The sequence below is a fragment of the Schistocerca cancellata genome, chromosome 3 (assembly GCF_023864275.1).
Source record: "Schistocerca cancellata isolate TAMUIC-IGC-003103 chromosome 3, iqSchCanc2.1, whole genome shotgun sequence".
Lineage (NCBI taxonomy): Eukaryota > Metazoa > Arthropoda > Insecta > Orthoptera > Acrididae > Schistocerca > Schistocerca cancellata.
This window is the reverse complement of record NC_064628.1, coordinates 863,649,131-863,657,891: the sequence shown is the minus strand read 5'-3', so window position 1 is coordinate 863,657,891 and position 8,761 is coordinate 863,649,131. Positions and strand designations below refer to the sequence as shown.

Genomic DNA, 8,761 nt, shown 5'->3' with positions numbered 1-8,761 from the left:
GATTTCCTGGGTCATCACAACCAATCCTGATACTGCTGATCCCCCCAATGACAAATTAGGAGTGCATGTCTAGTAACTCAGTATTATCAAGGGCCTGAAATTATTATTCAGCTACTTTGACAAGGACATGACTTTTTAAAATCATGCCATGAAGTGAGGTCCTTTCTGTCTGACATTTTTCCCACCACATTTAGAAGAGTCTCTTGTTGCCCTCCCAATCTCCGCAACATCCTTTTTGGATCCTATGCTCCTCCTGTACCCATTCCCCTACCCTATGGATCCTAACCCTGTGATCTTCCCCACTGTAAGACTTGCCCTATGCATACTCCTAGCACCACCTATACTAGCCCTGTAACTGACAAAACATGCACTATCAATGGGAAAGCCACCTGTGAAACGACACATGTCATTTACTAGCTGTTATATAAACACTGAGCTTTTATGTTGGCATGACTATCACCAAGTTATCAGTGAGGATGAATGGGCATAGGCAGAGGATGTATACTGGCAACACACACTATCCTGCTGTAGAACATGCTCTATAACATGACAGTCATAACCTCTGTGCCTGCTTCACCAAATGTGCCATCTGGATTCTTACCCCAGACACCAGTTTCTCAGAACTCTGCAGGTGGGACCTGGCATTACAACATGTCCTTGGTTCTCGCTGCCCACCTGTCCTTGATTTACATTAATTTCTTCTGACTCAGCATTTCTTCTCAGTAACTATTCCTTTCTTCTCCCCCTTTTACTTTTGTATATCTTTCATTTTCTGACATTGCTATTTTTCTCTGCACCCTCCCCCCCCCCCCCCCCCCCCTTTCACCTCAACCACATACAATGCACAGAGCTTTCCACACTCACTAACTCATTCATCCGATGTTTCGTCAGTAATCTCTGTCTTGCATATCACCCTATCATTCACCTTTAAGCTCTCAGGTTTTCAAATCTCATCCAGTGCAGTCCTCAACAATCAGGCTTTTCTCCCCATTCAGTCCAGCAAGTCTCCCCTGACCTGGGGTTCTTGGCAACTCTTCCAAATTCTCCCCATTGCCTATATCTCACCAGTCCTTTTCCCCTTTTCCTTCAACTGTCTTCCTTCCCCTTCAGCCCTTCTGTCAGAAGAAGGAGCCACTGCGTCCAAAAGCTTGCAGATTTTAGTATTCTTATATGTGTGTTTTTTTGCCTCCACTTGGTGAGCAGACTTTTTTTATCTATCCAGTTATATTACATTTTCAAAAATAGGTTATGTTCATTGATATAATAAACATTTTGTTACATACAGGGTGAAGCGAAATTTGTGCACTCGGGTATCACAGTACGACTCCTCACATGCCAGCAATAAAAAAAATGTCTGTCACAAAATGTCATCAGGCGAGTATATCCAGCAGAAATAGGACGTTAAAGAGTGGCAATCTGGCAACACTGTAACCACGTGTATGGTAACTACCTCTGTTAGCACATATCAGTCATGTACAGTTGGTGCATCGAATAGGGTTTTGGGTTAGCATGCAGGAAGTCGATGGTTCGATCCTGAGTTGAGGCACATGTTTTTTATTTGGTAAATGTAGTCCAGGTAGTATGGTATCTGTCATCTTAATTATCAATAGCGATTGCAGCAGGTCCTCTAGGAAACATTTGCACTTACATACTACAATCGTAGAAATGGAAGATTGGTCAGCTTTGAAAGAAGCCCCTTCCACATTGTGGATGTGAATTTATTCGCACCACTTCACCTACTAGATGCGAAACCTGTTTTCTTTCTACCCTCCTTCAATGGACCCATAGATTAGTACCCACTATCATTCTTGCCTTGTTCAGGTCCATTACATTTAGTTAGGGTTTTACATTACCAGTAGGACTAGCAATGTGCTCTGTGAATAATGTCCAAACTCGGTTACTATTTGTATGTGTTATCAACATGGTCCCGCTAATTATGTCTTTCAACAATGAATCTGGTAACCACATGCTGTTTAGTATGTATCTCAATGCATTATTATTATTATTCTATCATCACACCTATTATTGTTAGTGAGACAGTGTAATTTGAATTTCACAATTATCAGTGTTGGGATGAATCATGCAGAACAATATCTGTCAGATTGGTAATGTGCATTAGTTGAAAAGCACGCAGGATTGAAAGCATGTTTATAATGTATGCGTTGTCCACCAGACAGGGACTAGTTGCGTGTGGAATAACATGCCCATGACAGACTCCAATGTACATGCTTACACATATCAAATTTTCTCATTGTAAACCTCTAAACCAGTGTGACAGACGTATGGCATACACAAACGATGAATATGTGGATATGCTTCTGGTCTTTGGTGCATCCAATAAACGGGCTGGTGTTACCACTCATGAATATGCTGCTAGATATCCTCACTGATGCCATCCACATAAAAATGTGTTTTGTCATCTGGAGCTGCACCTTCGGGAGTCAGGTTCTCTTCTTCCACCATCACATGACAGAGGTCATCCACGGTCTTGCTGTACTCCAGCTACTGAGGAAGCTATTCTGGAGGTCATACACCAAGAACCTCAGTGAAGTGTATGTAGCGTAGCAAGGTAGCTGCGTGTCTCCCAACACATGATTGTTAACGCGCTGCACAAGCATGAGCTCCACCCCTATCATTATGCTTTCATGCGACACCTGCATCTGCAGATCGCCATCAGCGGATGCAATTCTTTGAATAGTTCCAGCAACAACAGGAAGCCAACAATGACTTCCTGAATATCATAATATAGTCAGATGAAGCAGCTTTCACTTGGGAGGGTGTCTTCAATATGCATGATGCCCACTATTGGTGTGAGGTTAACCCTGATATCACCCGTGACTGTGGATATCTAGTTCACTTTGGCATCAACATCTGGGCCAGAATATTGGGCGACAGGTTGTTTGTGCCCCTACATGTTGCCTGACTGGTTGGCTGCATGAAGGTATCATGGATTCCTCTCAAACTATCTGCCTGATTCGCTGGAAGATGTTCCACTACATGTTCAGCAGAGGATATGTTCCAACATGATGGTGCACGCCACATGCTGGAATTAATGTGTGACAGTATTTAGACAGAAAATTTCCAGGGAAATGGCTCGGATGTGGATGTCCAGTTGTATGGCCACCATGTTCACCTGACCTAAATCCTCTGGATTTCTTCCTGTGGGGACACCTGAAGGAGCAAGTGTACTCTACTCCGCCAACGAATTGGGAAGAATTGGTAGCACATGTTCATGCTTTCTCTTGTTACTGTGGATGCAGCTTTGTTGTGAAGCATCCAGAGCTGTATGATTTGGCAGGTTGCACAATGTTTGGACATGCAAGGAGGTCGCTTTGATCATTTGTTGTTCTGAGGACAATATATTCTGTTGTGAAGGTCATGCGGTCATTAATATGGACGTTATTATTGTCACCTGTTGCTAATGTGTGACATCTGAGCCCTCATATTACATGTAGTACAAATGACAAGTAGATGTTGTGTTATTGTACTGTACTACCATCTTTAGAATCTTGAAATTGATATTGTTTTTGTAGTTATTCTGTTGTATGATAGGTCATATGTTTCGACTGTCTATTTCTTTTTTGTCTTATTTGTTATGTTCAGCGTTACAGACTGTTGTAAATTTAGCATACATGTGACCTAAGAAATGGTGTACACTACAGTATGAAATGTCAGAATGAAATTAGCAAATAAAAAAATGTGCTGCAACCCAGGATTGAACCATCCACCTCCTGCACGCTAACCCAAAACTCTATCCACTGCACCAACTGTACAGCACAACTAATATGTGCTGACTGAGATAGTTACCATACATTTGGTTACAGTGTTGTTAGATTGCCACTCTTTAATGTCCTTTTTCTGCCAGATGTACATGCCGGATGAAATTTTGAGAAAAACATTTTTTCATCGCTGACATGGCAAATTATATGATAACAGAAGCAAAAATGTTCCAGTAAACATGGATCCATAAATGAGCCATCTGCGACATACTTGTGAATGTGTGGTTATGCGCCACCACTGGCTTCAGTATTACATATTGTTGTGGTATTTGTATTTGAAATGTAAAGTTTTTGATTAACCCCATCTAATTGAATCTAATTTCCACTTGCAAAATATTTCATACTGAAGTCTGCAGTGGGCTCTAACCACACATTTCCAGTTATCTCACAAACGGCTCATTTGCAAACCCATGTTTATTAGAAAGTTTTTGCTTCTGTCATCAGTTACTCTGAACAGTGTTAGTTTTCACTAAAATTATGATACCTCCATTATACAAATGTTGCATATCATCTCGGTGCCCTAAGTGGCCACTTGGACCTTAAACTGTCCCAGGCCATCACTGGACTTCAGGAGATGAAATTTTTAATACTGCCAAAACACACATGTGCAAGGCGCTAGCCAAAATACCAGAGAATTTCATTGCATCAGTCAAACCAGGAGCAGCACAACATTCTGCCACCAGATGTCTTGAGGTACATCTCTTAGCTACTGCAGCACAAAGTTGTGTTATCTATGGCACATGCAATTCTGAGTTGCAGTGGTGCATTTTGGGAAGTGTTTCAGTGCTTCTGTGAATTGTAAAATGGATCAGGATTTGCATCAAATTCTGTTTCAAGTTGAAGAAAACTGCAGCTGAAAGCCTTCACACCCTGACGTAGGAAATTGGTGAGAGTCCACTGAGTCAAGCAAGAGCATTTGAGTGGTTCAGGCACTTCAAGAAAGATCGAGTATTTGTGGAAAATGACAAACATTCCGGTAGACCGTCAACATGCGCAGCACCAGAAACAATTATGAAATGCATAATGTGATTTACGAATACCAAAGGCAGACAATTCACAATGTTTGTAACAGACTTGGACTGTTGTGTGATGAATTCTAGCTGATGAACTGAACATGAGATAAATTGCAGCAAAGCTTGTCTCTCATCTCCTCAGCATTTACTAACAAAATTTCAGGTTTCAGATCAGATGTGCACTGAGCCACAACAAAGAGTTCTAGAGTATCCAAAGTTCTTATCCATGTCACAACAGGGGATGAATCTTGGGTCTTCATGTATGGTTTTGAAATAAAGCAACAATCACGACAATGGAAAATGCCATCTTCTCCAAGGCCGAAAAAGCTCAACAGTTTAGGAGTTTGTTTCATCTGGTCAGACTATCAATGGGTAGTTTTACTGTGAGGTTTTGAGGCAACTGAGCGAAAATGTTTAGCTCAAATGACCAGAGTTGTAAAAAAAGAAAGACTGGTTGGTGTGCTATGACAACACACCTGTGCAACTGTCCCCCCACCCACCCCATTCACTTGACCTAGCCCCATGCGACTTCTACCTGTTCCTGGAGATGAAAATCGCATTGCAAGTGCGACATTTTAATTTGATTGAAGACATTGAAGTGAAATCGCACCGAGTCTTGAATGCACTTCACCCTGTGGATTTCCAGGAGTGCTTCCAAAAATGTAAATTACCCTGCGGTAATTGCATACATGTCCGAGTTGACTACTTTGAAGATGATGGAAGACATTAAGATGTAAGTACAGTTGTCTGATTTTTTCAATGAAATTCTCATATATTTTGGGTAGCAGCTTGTATATATGCATGACACTATCCTTTCTCTTTCTTTTGAAACTACTAGTTCCTTCTTTGGGGAAAATTAAAAAGGAAGGGCAGGTTACTCAAGACCCCAGCATGAGAGGATACCACCTGTTGTGAGCATAAGAGGTGACAAAGATGAAGGCTTTCCACACACAGGGCGACCCATTGCCAACACATTTTGGTAACTTTGCTTTAATTTAAAAGGAACAAGCGGTTTGCAAATACTAGCTTTGTATGGGAACTGGAAAAACATCCCATTTTATTCAACTCCATGCCATTGCAGGAGGGATTTGACAGAAAAACTGTGGGTGTGAAATAGGAAAAGATTCAATATATTGTGTATGTAGTATACCGTACATCTGTTGTTTAAAATAAAATTTCTGGTACGTTAGTGAGAGCAAATATATGAAAAAATATGTGTCATACCTAGAGTATTCTTTTGTGTGACTAGCGGTCTGTGTCTTTCTGTAAAATTATATTGTCAATGGAAACAAGCAGTGAAAACAGGAGGAAAATGACAGAGAAGACACAAATCTCTGATATGTGTAAAGACAGTTGTGTTGACATACAAATAATTTAATGAGCACAAACTACCATCACCGCATTTCTGTGTATATAAATTTCAAGATATTTGGGTTTTCAAAATAAAACTAATGCTGTGTTATTGCAGAAGAAATCAGCTGTGCCAAATCATGGTAGTACTGTTTAGGCATTCTGTAAAAAGCTATGAATTTCAAACCTGTCTGTTGCAGCTCCTTGGCTGCTATATATAGTCTGCAGTTTACATTTCTTAGGATGTATGGCTGAATCAGGAGTTTTCTTCATTTTCTCACTGGTGTGTAATAATAACAGAGAACTACATCTTATTTTGAGCTTGAATATGTGCTCAGCATATGGAACAAAACAAAAAATTGTTCCACTGTGGCAAACAATGCTCCATATCCTCCACACTCATACACAGCAACTGCACTTTCTCATTTCAGAGTTGTGCTGTGCATGGAATGGGTTGCCATCTAGTCAGCAACAAGTTGTTGACTTAGATTAATCACTCCTTGTGTGAATAGCCTTATGTCTCTTAGGGAGTAAGAAGTCAGCACTGTGGCAGGTTCATTCCAGAGATAACTACGATAGAGTGAGAAGTAAAGATGAGTCTGGAGGAACAAAAATGAAATCAATTAATCAGTAGGGTAATTAAGAACTGCAACAACACTAGATGGGAGGAGGCAGGGGGGGAGCAGAAACTAATGAAAAAAAAGTGGGACAGGAGAGCAAAGATGACGTTGAAAGTGATGATGACAGTGAATTTTCCTTTTGACATAAATATGTAAAAAAAACATTACTTATGTGTAATTAAAGTACTTTTAAGCCCTAGAACCTATTTTTGCTTTTCAGGTTCAAGTCCCATTGCGGCACAGTTACTAATCTAAGAGTAGGTTTCGGTTGTGTTTGCCACTTATAAAAAAGAGGATGATTTATGTGAAAGTTATCTACATCTACAATCTGCAAACCAGAGAGAGGAGCATGGCAGAGGGCACGTTCCACTGTACTAGTTATTAGGGTTTCTTCCTGTTGCATTCATGTATGGAGCAAGGGAAGAATGATGTCTCTGTGTGTGCAGTAATTTTTGTTCTCTTATCCTCACCTATGTGAGCGATACGTATGGGGTTGTAGTATATTCCTAGGGTCATCATTTAAATCTAGCTCTTGAAACTTATTTTCTGGCAGCTAAAGCCAGACTACAAGCAGCAGCACATGATGGGAGACACAACCAAATAGGGGTAAGGAAGAGGCTGGTGGATGATGGAAAGGGTGGAGGTAGGGATAGCGGGACAGGGGTGAGGGATGATGAAGTGCTACTAGTGGGAGCCTACACAATATCCTCATCCATTCCTACACACAATCCCTGTTCCCAATCCCTTGTCTTGTGGCTCACATCTGTGTAATACACTTAGATGCAAGGCCTGTCCCAAACATCCTCCCAACACCACAAACATCACCTATTTCATCAAAGACAGGGCTACCTGTGAAATCAGTTATGTGATCTACAAGCTAAGCTGAAAGTGCTGTGCTGCATTCTACATGGGCATGATTGCCAACAAGCTGTCTGTCTGCATGAATGAGCACCAACAAACTGCGTGCAAAAAACAACTGGACCACCTATTGCTGAGCACACTGCTGGACATGACGTTCTTCATCTTAATGTCTGCTTCACAGCCTGTACCATCAGCAACTATCCGATTGCCTTGATCCAAGGCTTTCAGTATGTCACATGAGAAAAGTAAGAGTTAGGCATCAAATGATCAATGTTTTCAGACTCCCTGCTGGCTGGCATTGAGACGGTCATTCTGTTCAAGATATCTCATTATGAAACTTCCTGGCAGATTAAAACTGTGTGCCGGACCGAGACTCGAACTCGGGACCTTTGCCTTTTGCGGGCAAGTGCTCTACCAACTGAGCTACCCAAGCACGACTCACGCCCCATCCTCACAGCTTTACTTCTGCCAGTGTCTTGTCTCCTACCTTCCAAACTTTACAGAAGCTCTCCTGCGAACCTTGCAGAACTAGCACACCTGAAAGAAAGGATATTGCGGAGTTTGGAACGTAGGAGACGAGGTACTGGCAGAAGTAAAGCTGTGAGGACGAGGCGTGAGTCGTGCTTGGGTAGCTCAGTTGGTAGAGCACTTGCCCGCGAAAGGCAAAGGTCCCGAGTTCGAGTCTCGGTCCGGCACACAGTTTTAATCTGCCAGGAAGTTTCATATCAGCGCACACTCCGCTGCAGAGTGATAATCTCATTCTGGATACCTCATTATGTTTGAGCTCAGAATATGTTCTACGATTCTACAACAAATTGGTGTCAAGGATATCTGATGGTAGTTTTGTGGATCACTTCTACTACCTTTCCTGTAGATTGGTGTGACCTGTGCTTTTTTCCAAGAACTGGGCATAGTTTTTTGTTTGAGGAATCTACAATAGAAGAGGGGCTAGGTCAGCTGAAAATTCAGTATAGAAGCTGACAGGGATTCCGTAGGGCCCTGGAACTTCCTTCAGTTTTAACAATTTCAGCTGCTTCTTGGTAGTAATAGCCATGTCAGCTGACAGACAGCTCAGGTTTGATTGTTATTTACGTTTATATTCAGTCTTCCCTTAATAAGCAAATTTCTCTAAGCTTTT

At 41.5% G+C, this 8,761-nt stretch overlaps 1 non-coding gene across 1 annotated transcript; it reads right to left on the bottom strand.

Moving 5' to 3' along the window:
- Positions 1 to 7,982: 7,982 nt before the first annotated feature.
- Trnal-caa (transfer RNA leucine (anticodon CAA)) lies at positions 7,983 to 8,057 on the bottom strand. The gene has a single exon. It is a non-coding gene; the product is annotated as a tRNA-Leu (tRNA).
- Positions 8,058 to 8,761: the final 704 nt, after the last annotated feature.